Source organism: Schistocerca americana, chromosome 1, assembly GCF_021461395.2.
Source record: "Schistocerca americana isolate TAMUIC-IGC-003095 chromosome 1, iqSchAmer2.1, whole genome shotgun sequence".
Lineage (NCBI taxonomy): Eukaryota > Metazoa > Arthropoda > Insecta > Orthoptera > Acrididae > Schistocerca > Schistocerca americana.
This window is the reverse complement of record NC_060119.1, coordinates 1267760328-1267781241: the sequence shown is the minus strand read 5'-3', so window position 1 is coordinate 1267781241 and position 20914 is coordinate 1267760328. Positions and strand designations below refer to the sequence as shown.

General features: G+C 50.5%; 2 non-coding genes and 5 pseudogenes across 2 annotated transcripts; all 7 read left to right on the top strand.

Annotated features, from left to right (window-relative positions):
• Positions 1-85: 85 nt before the first annotated feature.
• Positions 86-203, top strand: LOC124559918 (annotated as a pseudogene).
• A 4018-nt stretch (positions 204-4221) lies between these two features.
• Positions 4222-4339, top strand: LOC124559796 (annotated as a pseudogene).
• Positions 4340-8352: 4013 nt separating this feature from the next.
• On the top strand, positions 8353-8470 carry LOC124559676 (annotated as a pseudogene).
• A 4027-nt stretch (positions 8471-12497) lies between these two features.
• LOC124559554 lies at positions 12498-12615 on the top strand (annotated as a pseudogene).
• A 3950-nt stretch (positions 12616-16565) lies between these two features.
• LOC124558089 lies at positions 16566-16684 on the top strand. The gene has a single exon (XR_006968758.1). It is a non-coding gene; the product is annotated as a 5S ribosomal RNA (ribosomal RNA).
• Positions 16685-17846: 1162 nt separating this feature from the next.
• Positions 17847-17965, top strand: LOC124557967. The gene has a single exon (XR_006968757.1). It is a non-coding gene; the product is annotated as a 5S ribosomal RNA (ribosomal RNA).
• Positions 17966-19149: 1184 nt separating this feature from the next.
• LOC124559432 lies at positions 19150-19267 on the top strand (annotated as a pseudogene).
• Positions 19268-20914: the final 1647 nt, after the last annotated feature.

Genomic DNA, 20914 nt, shown 5'->3' with positions numbered 1-20914 from the left:
TCAAATGTGCCACGGAAAGCGGCGATTGCGTGTGTTGGGAGAAGAGGCGAACGCTTCTTCTGTGGCGCGGCTACAGTATAAGGACGCCAACGGCCATACCATGTTGAAAACACCGGTTCTCGTCCGATCACCGAAGTTAAGCAACATCGGGCCCGGTTAGTACTTGGATGGGTGACCGCCTGGGAACACCGGGACTACAAGCTCGTAGCGAAATGCGTCGCGGAAAATATGAAGCTCGCCCTCAAAAAAGCAATCAGCCCATGGCAGACATGTGCAGTGTTAGGCAGAAACATTTTCGACGCCGTCTGCACGTACAGAGACGTTATAGCCCACGCCGCATCCAACAGAGCGACTGCAGCGATCATCTCTGTAGACTTCCAAAAGGCCTTCGACAGGATCGGTCACCGGTACCTGCTGAAGACCTTGGCAAGACTGGGTTTTGGCTCCGAATTCGCTCAAGTCATCAAAAACATGTTAACAAATGCCACGTCAAGAGTTACTGTAAACGGCTGGACATCTACGCCGATAAAACTGGGGAAATCTGTGAGGCAAGGGTGCCCACTGTCGATGGCACTATTCACAGTAGCCCTCGACCCAGTCCTCAGGAAACTCGCTGCCACCGTCAACGGCTACAAGCTGAACGATATAAACGTGACATGTATGGCATATGCCGATGACTTGAGCATTTTCGTGGACGGTAAAGAGGACATCGACAAAGTCCTCCCAATAATAGAGTCTTTTGGGAAGGCATCTGGGGCCAAAACCAACCCCAAAAAAACCGTGCTCGTCCCGATAGGGAACGGGAAACTGAGAGAGGCCAGACCATGGTACCAGGTGACCGACAGATATAAAGTTCTAGGTGTTCAGCTGCAGGCCTGCCCACTCAAAATGGCCGCAGAGAACTGGCGGAACATCCTGAACACCACGAGAGGACTCGTCAGGACACACGCCAACAGAAACCTGACGTTGGATCAGAAAGCACAGCTGATCAACGAAACGATCCTGGCGAAGGCTTGGTACATGGCACAAGTCATGAACGTACCAACAGAAATAGGGAAGTCTATAGGAAGCGCTGTATACTACCTGCTGTGGAGGCGGGAAATTCTCAAAGTGTCGCAAGCCACCAGCACCCTCCCTAGAGAAGAAGGGGGGCTGGGCCTGATAGATGTCACGAGAAAATGCGCGGCACTGTTGCTCCACCGAGCTCTACAAATGGAGGACAGAAGTGTAGACTGTACCACGTCGTCTCTACTGAAAGAACACAGACCCGATTCCGGGGAAGCGCCGGTAGATGTCAGTAGAATACCCTACAAGATGCGCTACTTGAAGCAGATAGTAATGGACAGTAGCTACATCTCATCCACGCTAGCAGTGAAAGAGATGAGAACTGCAGCGAAAATCTATCGTGCACTGAGAGGCAAACAAGGAAGAAGCAGAACAGAGACGAATCTTCCAGACCACGACTGGCCACAAGTCTGGAAGAATCTCTCTGAGAAAGCCATACCCCCGGAAGCTAGAGACACGTGGTACAAAGTCGTACACAACAAGATACCGACGAACGAGCGCCTAGCGCGCATTGCCATGCGCGAGTCGCCGCACTGCGAAGTGTGCAACGAGATCGACACCGCGGAACACCGCTTCACATGTCCGACAAGTCAGGCGATATGGGAGACATGCAGGAAAATGGTGGCGCTCATGAACAGGGCGGATCACCGAACTATAGAAGCCACAGCCCTCACGATCCCGGCTGCAAAAGGTTTCCCACGTCCCAAACGCGTCGCGACCATGTGGACGTTCGCGATGACAGCGCACGCCATAATCGCAAAAAAACAAACGGACGGAGTGCAGTTCCTCACCGATCTCTGGGAGGAACACAAGCGAGCCAAGCGGAAAAACAACTACAGGCAGACGTTCCAGAACTACCTTCAGATAGCGCTGGACGCCGCCTTCAAGGACGCCCTCCGTCCCCACACGCCACGACCGCCTCCGACGTCTCCGCCGCCGCCGCCGCCGCCGCTGCCGCCGCCGCCGCCGCCGCCGCCGCCGGCGCCGCCGCCGCCGCCGCTGCCGCTGCCGCCGCCGTCGCCGCCGACGCTGCCGCCGCCGCCGACGCCGCCGGCGCCGCCGACGCCGCCGACACCGCTGCCGCCACACCACGCCCCCCCCTAGTCCTCCACGCCTCCGTCGTCACCGATGCAGAGACCCTCCAACGCCCCCAAAGTGTTGTGTGTTAAATGTGAGTTCGGTATAAAATTTGTGCAGTGCAACAACAGTGTCCGCAGTGCTACGGCTTCACATATAGGGCATATCCAGGTAGCGTTCTTAAAAATGTGCGAAACATCACTACGCCGAAGATGACTATGTGAGTAGACTAACAAAAGAAACATCTATATTCAATCCATATTTAATCATGTTAAACTTATCTAGAATATAGTTGTCCACTTATAGAATTATTCTTTAATTATGTTTCAAATGTGTTCCGTATCGCCCTCTCTCTCTCTCTCTCTCTCTCTCTCTCTCTCTCTCTCTGTCTCTCTATTTCTCTCTCTCTCCCTCTCTCGCTCTCTTCCCCTCAACCACCATCTCGTGGACACCTCGCTATATGTATATAATATTCTTTCATACATATTTGTCATTGTCCTTTGTCTCTTAAATGTAAGCCTTAGCCAATAAGACATCTCTAATAATAGCTACAAGCCACATAATGGCACCAGACCAAAAACTCGACCTAAAGTAAAGAACTTAGAAGTGTTTGAATCAATAACCCATAAAATTTAACAAAAACGCAAACAAAACTGAAAAATGAAATATTCTTGCTCCACTGACTTACAAATCAGTGCAACAGTGTAAATCAACCTGCAAATGCACAAAATATAATGAAACAGACAATTGCAACAAAGTTACATATCAGTAAAGAAAAGAAAAAGACTCGATAACTAACTGAAATGAAATTGAAAATACCTTGGAATCTCATGACTGTATTTGTTATTTTGTAAATAAAAGTTTATTACGTTTTAAAAAAAAAAAAGGTGCTGTTGGCTCTATCTCATTTTTTCATTTTTACGTCGCTGCACCTGCCAGCCCTCTTTTCATACTAACTTTCAGGTGTTGACAAAGATGCTTCCACAAGCATTTTAAACCACTGTATCAAACGTAAGATACGAAATTGCAGTAATGGACTCAGTTTGAGCAAGAATGCGCGAAAGAAGATTGCTAGAACGCCTCGGAAATAACAACACACTACGAATCGACAGATGAGTTTTGAAATACGTCAGCGCCTACTGCTTTGTAGCAGTGCTAAATTCCACAAAGTAAATAAACAAAAACAAGCAAGCAAGCAAGCAAACAAACAAAAAAATAAGTAAATAAAATCTTCCGTTCTCGTCCGATCACCGAAGTGAAGCAACAACGTTAGGACTCAGTTGGGTGAGCGCCTGGGAACTCTGGCTGTGTTCGTTTTTCGCTTTTTAGTCGCTACTCCTGCCAGCCCTCTTTCCATACCACCTTTCTGTTGTGACAAAGAGACTTCCCTAAGCATTTTAAACGGCCGTAAGAAACGAAACTGCAGCAACTAACTCAGTTTGAAGGAGAATGTGCTAACCAAGTTTGCCAGGAAGTCTTTGAAAACGACAAAACAGTACGAATCGGGCGGTATGCTCCGAAATACGATAGCGCCTATCGTTCTGCAGCGGCGTACAGCTCCAAATTCGATTTGTAATCATAAATTGATTCATTTGTCCTCCCGCAGACGTTTCTCGCGCTTGTGCTGTCAAATGGACCGCGACCCGAGCGGCAGCGAGCGGCAGTCGAGCAAAGTCGGGACAAGTCGGGACGGAAGGGGAGGCAGGCGAGAATGCACCGCGCAAATTACGCAAATATCTGGAAGCGCGGCGCGTGTCAGGCAGGTGAGAAAGCTTCCGTCGGTCCAGCAGGACACCGCGCGCAAGCCCCGCGCCGGATAACAGGAACAAGGTGCGTCGCCAGCCAGTGTCGGAGGCCGCACGCACCAAACGAATGACAGGCGGTGCATCCAGCAGCTGTGTTGTGCGCCTCACCTTGGTTCGGCAGTCGCCTATGAGACGCCGAGGCGAGCGCGCACTCCGCGCCACCTTCGAGGTGGAAAGACATGCTTTGCGTCAAATGTGCCACGGAAAGCGGCGATTGCGTGTGTTGGGAGAAGAGGCGAACGCTTCTTCTGTGGCGCGGCTACAGTATAAGGACGCCAACGGCCATACCATGTTGAAAACACCGGTTCTCGTCCGATCACCGAAGTTAAGCAACATCGGGCCCGGTTAGTACTTGGATGGGTGACCGCCTGGGAACACCGGGACTACAAGCTCGTAGCGAAATGCGTCGCGGAAAATATGAAGCTCGCCCTCAAAAAAGCAATCAGCCCATGGCAGACATGTGCAGTGTTAGGCAGAAACATTTTCGACGCCGTCTGCACGTACAGAGACGTTATAGCCCACGCCGCATCCAACAGAGCGACTGCAGCGATCATCTCTGTAGACTTCCAAAAGGCCTTCGACAGGATCGGTCACCGGTACCTGCTGAAGACCTTGGCAAGACTGGGTTTTGGCTCCGAATTCGCTCAAGTCATCAAAAACATGTTAACAAATGCCACGTCAAGAGTTACTGTAAACGGCTGGACATCTACGCCGATAAAACTGGGGAAATCTGTGAGGCAAGGGTGCCCACTGTCGATGGCACTATTCACAGTAGCCCTCGACCCAGTCCTCAGGAAACTCGCTGCCACCGTCAACGGCTACAAGCTGAACGATATAAACGTGACATGTATGGCATATGCCGATGACTTGAGCATTTTCGTGGACGGTAAAGAGGACATCGACAAAGTCCTCCCAATAATAGAGTCTTTTGGGAAGGCATCTGGGGCCAAAACCAACCCCAAAAAAACCGTGCTCGTCCCGATAGGGAACGGGAAACTGAGAGAGGCCAGACCATGGTACCAGGTGACCGACAGATATAAAGTTCTAGGTGTTCAGCTGCAGGCCTGCCCACTCAAAATGGCCGCAGAGAACTGGCGGAACATCCTGAACACCACGAGAGGACTCGTCAGGACACACGCCAACAGAAACCTGACGTTGGATCAGAAAGCACAGCTGATCAACGAAACGATCCTGGCGAAGGCTTGGTACATGGCACAAGTCATGAACGTACCAACAGAAATAGGGAAGTCTATAGGAAGCGCTGTATACTACCTGCTGTGGAGGCGGGAAATTCTCAAAGTGTCGCAAGCCACCAGCACCCTCCCTAGAGAAGAAGGGGGGCTGGGCCTGATAGATGTCACGAGAAAATGCGCGGCACTGTTGCTCCACCGAGCTCTACAAATGGAGGACAGAAGTGTAGACTGTACCACGTCGTCTCTACTGAAAGAACACAGACCCGATTCCGGGGAAGCGCCGGTAGATGTCAGTAGAATACCCTACAAGATGCGCTACTTGAAGCAGATAGTAATGGACAGTAGCTACATCTCATCCACGCTAGCAGTGAAAGAGATGAGAACTGCAGCGAAAATCTATCGTGCACTGAGAGGCAAACAAGGAAGAAGCAGAACAGAGACGAATCTTCCAGACCACGACTGGCCACAAGTCTGGAAGAATCTCTCTGAGAAAGCCATACCCCCGGAAGCTAGAGACACGTGGTACAAAGTCGTACACAACAAGATACCGACGAACGAGCGCCTAGCGCGCATTGCCATGCGCGAGTCGCCGCACTGCGAAGTGTGCAACGAGATCGACACCGCGGAACACCGCTTCACATGTCCGACAAGTCAGGCGATATGGGAGACATGCAGGAAAATGGTGGCGCTCATGAACAGGGCGGATCACCGAACTATAGAAGCCACAGCCCTCACGATCCCGGCTGCAAAAGGTTTCCCACGTCCCAAACGCGTCGCGACCATGTGGACGTTCGCGATGACAGCGCACGCCATAATCGCAAAAAAACAAACGGACGGAGTGCAGTTCCTCACCGATCTCTGGGAGGAACACAAGCGAGCCAAGCGGAAAAACAACTACAGGCAGACGTTCCAGAACTACCTTCAGATAGCGCTGGACGCCGCCTTCAAGGACGCCCTCCGTCCCCACACGCCACGACCGCCTCCGACGTCTCCGCCGCCGCCGCCGCCGCCGCTGCCGCCGCCGCCGCCGCCGCCGCCGCCGGCGCCGCCGCCGCCGCCGCTGCCGCTGCCGCCGCCGTCGCCGCCGACGCTGCCGCCGCCGCCGACGCCGCCGGCGCCGCCGACGCCGCCGACACCGCTGCCGCCACACCACGCCCCCCCCTAGTCCTCCACGCCTCCGTCGTCACCGATGCAGAGACCCTCCAACGCCCCCAAAGTGTTGTGTGTTAAATGTGAGTTCGGTATAAAATTTGTGCAGTGCAACAACAGTGTCCGCAGTGCTACGGCTTCACATATAGGGCATATCCAGGTAGCGTTCTTAAAAATGTGCGAAACATCACTACGCCGAAGATGACTATGTGAGTAGACTAACAAAAGAAACATCTATATTCAATCCATATTTAATCATGTTAAACTTATCTAGAATATAGTTGTCCACTTATAGAATTATTCTTTAATTATGTTTCAAATGTGTTCCGTATCGCCCTCTCTCTCTCTCTCTCTCTCTCTCTCTCTCTCTCTCTCTCTCTGTCTCTCTATTTCTCTCTCTCTCCCTCTCTCGCTCTCTTCCCCTCAACCACCATCTCGTGGACACCTCGCTATATGTATATAATATTCTTTCATACATATTTGTCATTGTCCTTTGTCTCTTAAATGTAAGCCTTAGCCAATAAGACATCTCTAATAATAGCTACAAGCCACATAATGGCACCAGACCAAAAACTCGACCTAAAGTAAAGAACTTAGAAGTGTTTGAATCAATAACCCATAAAATTTAACAAAAACGCAAACAAAACTGAAAAATGAAATATTCTTGCTCCACTGACTTACAAATCAGTGCAACAGTGTAAATCAACCTGCAAATGCACAAAATATAATGAAACAGACAATTGCAACAAAGTTACATATCAGTAAAGAAAAGAAAAAGACTCGATAACTAACTGAAATTGAAATTGAAAATACCTTGGAATCTCATGACTGTATTTGTTATTTTGTAAATAAAAGTTTATTACGTTTTAAAAAAAAAAAAGGTGCTGTTGGCTCTATCTCATTTTTTCATTTTTACGTCGCTGCACCTGCCAGCCCTCTTTTCATACTAACTTTCAGGTGTTGACAAAGATGCTTCCACAAGCATTTTAAACCACTGTATCAAACGTAAGATACGAAATTGCAGTAATGGACTCAGTTTGAGCAAGAATGCGCGAAAGAAGATTGCTAGAACGCCTCGGAAATAACAACACACTACGAATCGACAGATGAGTTTTGAAATACGTCAGCGCCTACTGCTTTGTAGCAGTGCTAAATTCCACAAAGTAAATAAACAAAAACAAGCAAGCAAGCAAGCAAACAAACAAAAAAATAAGTAAATAAAATCTTCCGTTCTCGTCCGATCACCGAAGTGAAGCAACAACGTTAGGACTCAGTTGGGTGAGCGCCTGGGAACTCTGGCTGTGTTCGTTTTTCGCTTTTTAGTCGCTACTCCTGCCAGCCCTCTTTCCATACCACCTTTCTGTTGTGACAAAGAGACTTCCCTAAGCATTTTAAACGGCCGTAAGAAACGAAACTGCAGCAACTAACTCAGTTTGAAGGAGAATGTGCTAACCAAGTTTGCCAGGAAGTCTTTGAAAACGACAAAACAGTACGAATCGGGCGGTATGCTCCGAAATACGATAGCGCCTATCGTTCTGCAGCGGCGTACAGCTCCAAATTCGATTTGTAATCATAAATTGATTCATTTGTCCTCCCGCAGACGTTTCTCGCGCTTGTGCTGTCAAATGGACCGCGACCCGAGCGGCAGCGAGCGGCAGTCGGGACAAGTCGGGACGGAAGGGGAGGCAGGCGAGAATGCACCGCGCAAATTACGCAAATATCTGGAAGCGCGGCGCGTGTCAGGCAGGTGAGAAAGCTTCCGTCGGTCCAGCAGGACACCGCGCGCAAGCCCCGCGCCGGATAACAGGAACAAGGTGCGTCGCCAGCCAGTGTCGGAGGCCGCACGCACCAAACGAATGACAGGCGGTGCATCCAGCAGCTGTGTTGTGCGCCTCACCTTGGTTCGGCAGTCGCCTATGAGACGCCGAGGCGAGCGCGCACTCCGCGCCACCTTCGAGGTGGAAAGACATGCTTTGCGTCAAATGTGCCACGGAAAGCGGCGATTGCGTGTGTTGGGAGAAGAGGCGAACGCTTCTTCTGTGGCGCGGCTACAGTATAAGGACGCCAACGGCCATACCATGTTGAAAACACCGGTTCTCGTCCGATCACCGAAGTTAAGCAACATCGGGCCCGGTTAGTACTTGGATGGGTGACCGCCTGGGAACACCGGGACTACAAGCTCGTAGCGAAATGCGTCGCGGAAAATATGAAGCTCGCCCTCAAAAAAGCAATCAGCCCATGGCAGACATGTGCAGTGCTAGGCAGAAACATTTTCGACGCCGTCTGCACGTACAGAGACGTTATAGCCCACGCCGCATCCAACAGAGCGACTGCAGCGATCATCTCTGTAGACTTCCAAAAGGCCTTCGACAGGATCGGTCACCGGTACCTGCTGAAGACCTTGGCAAGACTGGGTTTTGGCTCCGAATTCGCTCAAGTCATCAAAAACATGTTAACAAATGCCACGTCAAGAGTTACTGTAAACGGCTGGACATCTACGCCGATAAAACTGGGGAAATCTGTGAGGCAAGGGTGCCCACTGTCGATGGCACTATTCACAGTAGCCCTCGACCCAGTCCTCAGGAAACTCGCTGCCACCGTCAACGGCTACAAGCTGAACGATATAAACGTGACATGTATGGCATATGCCGATGACTTGAGCATTTTCGTGGACGGTAAAGAGGACATCGACAAAGTCCTCCCAATAATAGAGTCTTTTGGGAAGGCATCTGGGGCCAAAACCAACCCCAAAAAAACCGTGCTCGTCCCGATAGGGAACGGGAAACTGAGAGAGGCCAGACCATGGTACCAGGTGACCGACAGATATAAAGTTCTAGGTGTTCAGCTGCAGGCCTGCCCACTCAAAATGGCCGCAGAGAACTGGCGGAACATCCTGAACACCACGAGAGGACTCGTCAGGACACACGCCAACAGAAACCTGACGTTGGATCAGAAAGCACAGCTGATCAACGAAACGATCCTGGCGAAGGCTTGGTACATGGCACAAGTCATGAACGTACCAACAGAAATAGGGAAGTCTATAGGAAGCGCTGTATACTACCTGCTGTGGAGGCGGGAAATTCTCAAAGTGTCGCAAGCCACCAGCACCCTCCCTAGAGAAGAAGGGGGGCTGGGCCTGATAGATGTCACGAGAAAATGCGCGGCACTGTTGCTCCACCGAGCTCTACAAATGGAGGACAGAAGTGTAGACTGTACCACGTCGTCTCTACTGAAAGAACACAGACCCGATTCCGGGGAAGCGCCGGTAGATGTCAGTAGAATACCCTACAAGATGCGCTACTTGAAGCAGATAGTAATGGACAGTAGCTACATCTCATCCACGCTAGCAGTGAAAGAGATGAGAACTGCAGCGAAAATCTATCGTGCACTGAGAGGCAAACAAGGAAGAAGCAGAACAGAGACGAATCTTCCAGACCACGACTGGCCACAAGTCTGGAAGAATCTCTCTGAGAAAGCCATACCCCCGGAAGCTAGAGACACGTGGTACAAAGTCGTACACAACAAGATACCGACGAACGAGCGCCTAGCGCGCATTGCCATGCGCGAGTCGCCGCACTGCGAAGTGTGCAACGAGATCGACACCGCGGAACACCGCTTCACATGTCCGACAAGTCAGGCGATATGGGAGACATGCAGGAAAATGGTGGCGCTCATGAACAGGGCGGATCACCGAACTATAGAAGCCACAGCCCTCACGATCCCGGCTGCAAAAGGTTTCCCACGTCCCAAACGCGTCGCGACCATGTGGACGTTCGCGATGACAGCGCACGCCATAATCGCAAAAAAACAAACGGACGGAGTGCAGTTCCTCACCGATCTCTGGGAGGAACACAAGCGAGCCAAGCGGAAAAACAACTACAGGCAGACGTTCCAGAACTACCTTCAGATAGCGCTGGACGCCGCCTTCAAGGACGCCCTCCGTCCCCACACGCCACGACCGCCTCCGACGTCTCCGCCGCCGCCGCCGCCGCCGCTGCCGCCGCCGCCGCCGCCGCCGCCGCCGGCGCCGCCGCCGCCGCCGCTGCCGCTGCCGCCGCCGTCGCCGCCGACGCTGCCGCCGCCGCCGACGCCGCCGGCGCCGCCGACGCCGCCGACACCGCTGCCGCCACACCACGCCCCCCCCTAGTCCTCCACGCCTCCGTCGTCACCGATGCAGAGACCCTCCAACGCCCCCAAAGTGTTGTGTGTTAAATGTGAGTTCGGTATAAAATTTGTGCAGTGCAACAACAGTGTCCGCAGTGCTACGGCTTCACATATAGGGCATATCCAGGTAGCGTTCTTAAAAATGTGCGAAACATCACTACGCCGAAGATGACTATGTGAGTAGACTAACAAAAGAAACATCTATATTCAATCCATATTTAATCATGTAAAACTTATCTAGAATATAGTTGTCCACTTATAGAATTATTCTTTAATTATGTTTCAAATGTGTTCCGTATCGCCCTCTCTCTCTCTCTCTCTCTCTCTCTCTCTCTCTCTCTCTCTCTCTCTGTCTCTCTATTTCTCTCTCTCTCCCTCTCTCGCTCTCTTCCCCTCAACCACCATCTCGTGGACACCTCGCTATATGTATATAATATTCTTTCATACATATTTGTCATTGTCCTTTGTCTCTTAAATGTAAGCCTTAGCCAATAAGACATCTCTAATAATAGCTACAAGCCACATAATGGCACCAGACCAAAAACTCGACCTAAAGTAAAGAACTTAGAAGTGTTTGAATCAATAACCCATAAAATTTAACAAAAACGCAAACAAAACTGAAAAATGAAATATTCTTGCTCCACTGACTTACAAATCAGTGCAACAGTGTAAATCAACCTGCAAATGCACAAAATATAATGAAACAGACAATTGCAACAAAGTTACATATCAGTAAAGAAAAGAAAAAGACTCGATAACTAACTGAAATTGAAATTGAAAATACCTTGGAATCTCATGACTGTATTTGTTATTTTGTAAATAAAAGTTTATTACGTTTTAAAAAAAAAAAAGGTGCTGTTGGCTCTATCTCATTTTTTCATTTTTACGTCGCTGCACCTGCCAGCCCTCTTTTCATACTAACTTTCAGGTGTTGACAAAGATGCTTCCACAAGCATTTTAAACCACTGTATCAAACGTAAGATACGAAATTGCAGTAATGGACTCAGTTTGAGCAAGAATGCGCGAAAGAAGATTGCTAGAACGCCTCGGAAATAACAACACACTACGAATCGACAGATGAGTTTTGAAATACGTCAGCGCCTACTGCTTTGTAGCAGTGCTAAATTCCACAAAGTAAATAAACAAAAACAAGCAAGCAAGCAAGCAAACAAACAAAAAAATAAGTAAATAAAATCTTCCGTTCTCGTCCGATCACCGAAGTGAAGCAACAACGTTAGGACTCAGTTGGGTGAGCGCCTGGGAACTCTGGCTGTGTTCGTTTTTCGCTTTTTAGTCGCTACTCCTGCCAGCCCTCTTTCCATACCACCTTTCTGTTGTGACAAAGAGACTTCCCTAAGCATTTTAAACGGCCGTAAGAAACGAAACTGCAGCAACTAACTCAGTTTGAAGGAGAATGTGCTAACCAAGTTTGCCAGGAAGTCTTTGAAAACGACAAAACAGTACGAATCGGGCGGTATGCTCCGAAATACGATAGCGCCTATCGTTCTGCAGCGGCGTACAGCTCCAAATTCGATTTGTAATCATAAATTGATTCATTTGTCCTCCCGCAGACGTTTCTCGCGCTTGTGCTGTCAAATGGACCGCGACCCGAGCGGCAGCGAGCGGCAGTCGAGCAAAGTCGGGACAAGTCGGGACGGAAGGGGAGGCAGGCGAGAATGCACCGCGCAAATTACGCAAATATCTGGAAGCGCGGCGCGTGTCAGGCAGGTGAGAAAGCTTCCGTCGGTCCAGCAGGACACCGCGCGCAAGCCCCGCGCCGGATAACAGGAACAAGGTGCGTCGCCAGCCAGTGTCGGAGGCCGCACGCACCAAACGAATGACAGGCGGTGCATCCAGCAGCTGTGTTGTGCGCCTCACCTTGGTTCGGCAGTCGCCTATGAGACGCCGAGGCGAGCGCGCACTCCGCGCCACCTTCGAGGTGGAAAGACATGCTTTGCGTCAAATGTGCCACGGAAAGCGGCGATTGCGTGTGTTGGGAGAAGAGGCGAACGCTTCTTCTGTGGCGCGGCTACAGTATAAGGACGCCAACGGCCATACCATGTTGAAAACACCGGTTCTCGTCCGATCACCGAAGTTAAGCAACATCGGGCCCGGTTAGTACTTGGATGGGTGACCGCCTGGGAACACCGGGACTACAAGCTCGTAGCGAAATGCGTCGCGGAAAATATGAAGCTCGCCCTCAAAAAAGCAATCAGCCCATGGCAGACATGTGCAGTGTTAGGCAGAAACATTTTCGACGCCGTCTGCACGTACAGAGACGTTATAGCCCACGCCGCATCCAACAGAGCGACTGCAGCGATCATCTCTATAGACTTCCAAAAGGCCTTCGACAGGATCGGTCACCGGTACCTGCTGAAGACCTTGGCAAGACTGGGTTTTGGCTCCGAATTCGCTCAAGTCATCAAAAACATGTTAACAAATGCCACGTCAAGAGTTACTGTAAATGGCTGGACATCTACGCCAATAAAACTGGGGAAATCTGTGAGGCAAGGGTGCCCACTGTCGATGGCACTATTCACAGTAGCCCTCGACCCAGTCCTCAGGAAACTCGCTGCCACCGTCAACGGCTACAAGCTGAACGATATAAACGTGACATGTATGGCATATGCCGATGACTTGAGCATTTTCGTGGACGGTAAAGAGGACATCGACAAAGTCCTCCCAATAATAGAGTCTTTTGGGAAGGCATCTGGGGCCAAAACCAACCCCAAAAAAACCGTGCTCGTCCCGATAGGGAACGGGAAACTGAGAGAGGCCAGACCATGGTACCAGGTGACCGACAAATATAAAGTTCTAGGTGTTCAGCTGCAGGCCTGCCCACTCAAAATGGCCGCAGAGAACTGGCGGAACATCCTGAACACCACGAGAGGACTCGTCAGGACACACGCCAACAGAAACCTGACGTTGGATCAGAAAGCACAGCTGATCAACGAAACGATCCTGGCGAAGGCTTGGTACATGGCACAAGTCATGAACGTACCAACAGAAATAGGGAAGTCTATAGGAAGCGCTGTATACTACCTGCTGTGGAGGCGGGAAATTCTCAAAGTGTCGCAAGCCACCAGCACTCTCCCTAGAGAAGAAGGGGGGCTGGGCCTGATAGATGTCACGAGAAAATGCGCGGCACTGTTGCTCCACCGAGCTCTACAAATGGAGGACAGAAGTGTAGACTGTACCACGTCGTCTCTACTGAAAGAACACAGACCCGATTCCGGGGAAGCGCCGGTAGATGTCAGTAGAATACCCTACAAGATGCGCTACTTGAAGCAGATAGTAATGGACAGTAGCTACATCTCATCCACGCTAGCAGTGAAAGAGATGAGAACTGCAGCGAAAATCTACCGTGCACTGAGAGGCAAACAAGGAAGAAGCAGAACAGAGACGAATCTTCCAGACCACGACTGGCCACAAGTCTGGAAGAATCTCTCTGAGAAAGCCATACCTCCGGAAGCTAGAGACACGTGGTACAAAGTCGTACACAACAAGATACCCACGAACGAGCGGCTAGCGCGCATCGGCATGCGCGAGTCGCCGCACTGCGAAGCGTGCAACGAGATCGACACCGTGGAACACCGCTTCACATGTCCGACAAGTCAGGCGATATGGGAGACGTGCAGGAAAATGGTGGCACTCATGAACAGGGTGGACCACCGAACTATAGAAGCCACAGCCCTCACCATCCCGGCTGCAAATTGTTTTCCACGTCCCAAACGCGTCGCGACCATGTGGACGTTCGCGATGACAGCGCACGCCATAATCGCGAAAAAACAAACGGACGGAGTGCAGTTCCTCACCGATCTCTGGGAGGAACACAAGCGAGCCAAGCGGAAAAACAACTACAGGCAGACGTTCCAGAACTACCTACAGATAGCGCTGGACGCCGCCTTCAAGGACGCCCTCCGTCCCCACACGCCATGACAGCCGCCGCCGCCGCCGCCGCCGCCGCCGCCGCCGCCGACGCCGGCGCCGCCGACGCCGCCGACGCCGCCGGCGCCGCCGGCGCCGCCGACGCCGCCGACACCGCTGCCGCCACACCACGCCCCCCCTCTAGTCCTCCGCGCCTCCGTCGTCACCGATGCAGAGACCCTCCAACGCCCCCAAAGTGTTGTGTGTTAAATGTGAGTTCGGTGTAAAATTTGTGCAGTGCAACAACAGTGTCCGCAGTGCTACGGCTACACATATAGGGCATATCCAGGTAGCGTTCTTAAAAATGTGCGAAACATCACTACGCCGAAGATGACTATGTGAGTAGAATAACAAAAGAAACATCTATATTCAATCCCTATTTAATCATGTTAAGCTTGTCTAGAATATAGTTGTCCACTTATAGAAATATTCCTTAATTATGTTTCAAATGTGTTCCATATCGCCCTCTCACTCTCTCTCTCTCTCTCTCTCTCTCTCTCTCTCTCTCTCTCTCTCTCTCTCTTCCCCTCAACCACCATCTCGTGGACACCTCGCTATATATATATATATAATATTCATTCATACATATTTGTCATTGTCCTTTGTCTCTTAAATGTAAGCCTTAGCCAATAAGACATCTCTAATAATAGTTACAAGCCACATAATGGCACCAGACCAAAACTCGACCTAAAGTAAAGAACTTAGAAGTGTTTGAATCAATAACCCATAAAATTTAACAAAAACGCAAACAAAACTGAAAAATGAAATATTCTTGCTCCACTGACTTACAAATCAGTGCAACAGTGTAAATCAACCTGCAAATGCACAAAATATAATGAAACAGACAATTGCAACAAAGTTACATATCAGTAAAGAAAAGAAAAAGACTCGATAACTAACTGAAATTGAAATTGAAAATACCTTGGAATCTCATGACTGTATTTGTTATTTTGTAAATAAAAGTTTATTACGTTTAAAAAAAAAAAAAACAAAAAAAAAAAAGGTGCTGTTGGCTCTATCTCATTTTTTCATTTTTACGTCGCTGCACCTGCCAGCCCTCTTTTCATACTAACTTTCAGGTGTTGACAAAGATGCTTCCACAAGCATTTTAAACCACTGTATCAAACGTAAGATACGAAATTGCAGTAATGGACTCAGTTTGAGCAAGAATGCGCGAAAGAAGATTGCTAGAACGCCTCGGAAATAACAACACACTACGAATCGACAGATGAGTTTTGAAATACGTCAGCGCCTACTGCTTTGTAGCAGTGCTAAATTCCACAAAGTAAATAAACAAAAACAAGCAAGCAAGCAAGCAAACAAACAAAAAAATAAGTAAATAAAATCTTCCGTTCTCGTCCGATCACCGAAGTGAAGCAACAACGTTAGGACTCAGTTGGGTGAGCGCCTGGGAACTCTGGCTGTGTTCGTTTTTCGCTTTTTAGTCGCTACTCCTGCCAGCCCTCTTTCCATACCACCTTTCTGTTGTGACAAAGAGACTTCCCTAAGCATTTTAAACGGCCGTAAGAAACGAAACTGCAGCAACTAACTCAGTTTGAAGGAGAATGTGCTAACCAAGTTTGCCAGGAAGTCTTTGAAAACGACAAAACAGTACGAATCGGGCGGTATGCTCCGAAATACGATAGCGCCTATCGTTCTGCAGCGGCGTACAGCTCCAAATTCGATTTGTAATCATAAATTGATTCATTTGTCCTCCCGCAGACGTTTCTCGCGCTTGTGCTGTCAAATGGACCGCGACCCGAGCGGCAGCGAGCGGCAGTCGGGACAAGTCGGGACGGAAGGGGAGGCAGGCGAGAATGCACCGCGCAAATTACGCAAATATCTGGAAGCGCGGCGCGTGTCAGGCAGGTGAGAAAGCTTCCGTCGGTCCAGCAGGACACCGCGCGCAAGCCCCGCGCCGGATAACAGGAACAAGGTGCGTCGCCAGCCAGTGTCGGAGGCCGCACGCACCAAACGAATGACAGGCGGTGCATCCAGCAGCTGTGTTGTGCGCCTCACCTTGGTTCGGCAGTCGCCTATGAGACGCCGAGGCGAGCGCGCACTCCGCGCCACCTTCGAGGTGGAAAGACATGCTTTGCGTCAAATGTGCCACGGAAAGCGGCGATTGCGTGTGTTGGGAGAAGAGGCGAACGCTTCTTCTGTGGCGCGGCTACAGTATAAGGACGCCAACGGCCATACCATGTTGAATACACCGGTTCTCGTCCGATCACCGAAGTTAAGCAACATCGGGCCCGGTTAGTACTTGGATGGGTGACCGCCTGGGAACACCGGGTGCTGTTGGCTCTATCTCATTTTTTCATTTTTACGTCGCTGCACCTGCCAGCCCTCTTTTCATACTAACTTTCAGGTGTTGACAAAGATGCTTCCACAAGCATTTTAAACCACTGTATCAAACGTAAGATACGAAATTGCAGTAATGGACTCAGTTTGAGCAAGAATGCGCGAAAGAAGATTGCTAGAACGCCTCGGAAATAACAACACACTACGAATCGACAGATGAGTTTTGAAATACGTCAGCGCCTACTGCTTTGTAGCAGTGCTAAATTCCACAAAGTAAATAAACAAAAACAAGCAAGCAAACAAACAAAAAAATAAGTAAATAAAATCTTCCGTTCTCGTCCGATCACCGAAGTGAAGCAACAACGTTAGGACTCAGTTGGGTGAGCGCCTGGGAACTCTGGCTGTGTTCGTTTTTCGCTTTTTAGTCGCTACTCCTGCCAGCCCTCTTTCCATACCACCTTTCTGTTGTGACAAAGAGACTTCCCTAAGCATTTTAAACGGCCGTAAGAAACGAAACTGCAGCAACTAACTCAGTTTGAAGGAGAATGTGCTAACCAAGTTTGCCAGGAAGTCTTTGAAAACGACAAAACAGTACGAATCGGGCGGTATGCTCCGAAATACGATAGCGCCTATCGTTCTGCAGCGGCGTACAGCTCCAAATTCGATTTGTAATCATAAATTGATTCATTTGTCCTCCCGCAGACGTTTCTCGCGCTTGTGCTGTCAAATGGACCGCGACCCGAGCGGCAGCGAGCGGCAGTCGGGACAAGTCGGGACGGAAGGGGAGGCAGGCGAGAATGCACCGCGCAAATTACGCAAATATCTGGAAGCGCGGCGCGTGTCAGGCAGGTGAGAAAGCTTCCGTCGGTCCAGCAGGACACCGCGCGCAAGCCCCGCGCCGGATAACAGGAACAAGGTGCGTCGCCAGCCAGTGTCGGAGGCCGCACGCACCAAACGAATGACAGGCGGTGCATCCAGCAGCTGTGTTGTGCGCCTCACCTTGGTTCGGCAGTCGCCTATGAGACGCCGAGGCGAGCGCGCACTCCGCGCCACCTTCGAGGTGGAAAGACATGCTTTGCGTCAAATGTGCCACGGAAAGCGGCGATTGCGTGTGTTGGGAGAAGAGGCGAACGCTTCTTCTGTGGCGCGGCTACAGTATAAGGACGCCAACGGCCATACCATGTTGAATACACCGGTTCTCGTCCGATCACCGAAGTTAAGCAACATCGGGCCCGGTTAGTACTTGGATGGGTGACCGCCTGGGAACACCGGGTGCTGTTGGCTCTATCTCATTTTTTCATTTTTACGTCGCTGCACCTGCCAGCCCTCTTTTCATACTAACTTTCAGGTGTTGACAAAGATGCTTCCACAAGCATTTTAAACCACTGTATCAAACGTAAGATACGAAATTGCAGTAATGGACTCAGTTTGAGCAAGAATGCGCGAAAGAAGATTGCTAGAACGCCTCGGAAATAACAACACACTACGAATCGACAGATGAGTTTTGAAATACGTCAGCGCCTACTGCTTTGTAGCAGTGCTAAATTCCACAAAGTAAATAAACAAAAACAAGCAAGCAAGCAAGCAAGCAAACAAACAAAAAAATAAGTAAATAAAATCTTCCGTTCTCGTCCGATCACCGAAGTGAAGCAACAACGTTAGGACTCAGTTGGGTGAGCGCCTGGGAACTCTGGCTGTGTTCGTTTTTCGCTTTTTAGTCGCTACTCCTGCCAGCCCTCTTTCCATACCACCTTTCTGTTGTGACAAAGAGACTTCCCTAAGCATTTTAAACGGCCGTAAGAAACGAAACTGCAGCAACTAACTCAGTTTGAAGGAGAATGTGCTAACCAAGTTTGCCAGGAAGTCTTTGAAAACGACAAAACAGTACGAATCGGGCGGTATGCTCCGAAATACGATAGCGCCTATCGTTCTGCAGCGGCGTACAGCTCCAAATTCGATTTGTAATCATAAATTGATTCATTTGTCCTCCCGCAGACGTTTCTCGCGCTTGTGCTGTCAAATGGACCGCGACCCGAGCGGCAGCGAGCGGCAGTCGAGCAAAGTCGGGACAAGTCGGGACGGAAGGGGAGGCAGGCGAGAATGCACCGCGCAAATTACGCAAATATCTGGAAGCGCGGCGCGTGTCAGGCAGGTGAGAAAGCTTCCGTCGGTCCAGCAGGACACCGCGCGCAAGCCCCGCGCCGGATAACAGGAACAAGGTGCGTCGCCAGCCAGTGTCGGAGGCCGCACGCACCAAACGAATGACAGGCGGTGCATCCAGCAGCTGTGTTGTGCGCCTCACCTTGGTTCGGCAGTCGCCTATGAGACGCCGAGGCGAGCGCGCACTCCGCGCCACCTTCGAGGTGGAAAGACATGCTTTGCGTCAAATGTGCCACGGAAAGCGGCGATTGCGTGTGTTGGGAGAAGAGGCGAACGCTTCTTCTGTGGCGCGGCTACAGTATAAGGACGCCAACGGCCATACCATGTTGAAAACACCGGTTCTCGTCCGATCACCGAAGTTAAGCAACATCGGGCCCGGTTAGTACTTGGATGGGTGACCGCCTGGGAACACCGGGACTACAAGCTCGTAGCGAAATGCGTCGCGGAAAATATGAAGCTCGCCCTCAAAAAAGCAATCAGCCCATGGCAGACATGTGCAGTGTTAGGCAGAAACATTTTCGACGCCGTCTGCACGTACAGAGACGTTATAGCCCACGCCGCATCCAACAGAGCGACTGCAGCGATCATCTCTATAGACTTCCAAAAGGCCTTCGACAGGATCGGTCACCGGTACCTGCTGAAGACCTTGGCAAGACTGGGTTTTGGCTCCGAATTCGCTCAAGTCATCAAAAACATGTTAACAAATGCCACGTCAAGAGTTACTGTAAATGGCTGGACATCTACGCCAATAAAACTGGGGAAATCTGTGAGGCAAGGGTGCCCACTGTCGATGGCACTATTCACAGTAGCCCTCGACCCAGTCCTCAGGAAACTCGCTGCCACCGTCAACGGCTACAAGCTGAACGATATAAACGTGACATGTATGGCATATGCCGATGACTTGAGCATTTTCGTGGACGGTAAAGAGGACATCGACAAAGTCCTCCCAATAATAGAGTCTTTTGGGAAGGCATCTGGGGCCAAAACCAACCCCAAAAAAACCGTGCTCGTCCCGATAGGGAACGGGAAACTGAGAGAGGCCAGACCATGGTACCAGGTGACCGACAAATATAAAGTTCTAGGTGTTCAGCTGCAGGCCTGCCCACTCAAAATGGCCGCAGAGAACTGGCGGAACATCCTGAACACCACGAGAGGACTCGTCAGGACACACGCCAACAGAAACCTGACGTTGGATCAGAAAGCACAGCTGATCAACGAAACGATCCTGGCGAAGGCTTGGTACATGGCACAAGTCATGAACGTACCAACAGAAATAGGGAAGTCTATAGGAAGCGCTGTATACTACCTGCTGTGGAGGCGGGAAATTCTCAAAGTGTCGCAAGCCACCAGCACTCTCCCTAGAGAAGAAGGGGGGCTGGGCCTGATAGATGTCACGAGAAAATGCGCGGCACTGTTGCTCCACCGAGCTCTACAAATGGAGGACAGAAGTGTAGACTGTACCACGTCGTCTCTACTGAAAGAACACAGACCCGATTCCGGGGAAGCGCCGGTAGATGTCAGTAGAATACCCTACAAGATGCGCTACTTGAAGCAGATAGTAATGGACAGTAGCTACATCTCATCCACGCTAGCAGTGAAAGAGATGAGAACTGCAGCGAAAATCTACCGTGCACTGAGAGGCAAACAAGGAAGAAGCAGAACAGAGACGAATCTTCCAGACCACGACTGGCCACAAGTCTGGAAGAATCTCTCTGAGAAAGCCATACCTCCGGAAGCTAGAGACACGTGGTACAAAGTCGTACACAACAAGATACCCACGAACGAGCGGCTAGCGCGCATCGGCATGCGCGAGTCGCCGCACTGCGAAGCGTGCAACGAGATCGACACCGTGGAACACCGCTTCACATGTCCGACAAGTCAGGCGATATGGGAGACGTGCAGGAAAATGGTGGCACTCATGAACAGGGTGGACCACCGAACTATAGAAGCCACAGCCCTCACCATCCCGGCTGCAAATTGTTTTCCACGTCCCAAACGCGTCGCGACCATGTGGACGTTCGCGATGACAGCGCACGCCATAATCGCGAAAAAACAAACGGACGGAGTGCAGTT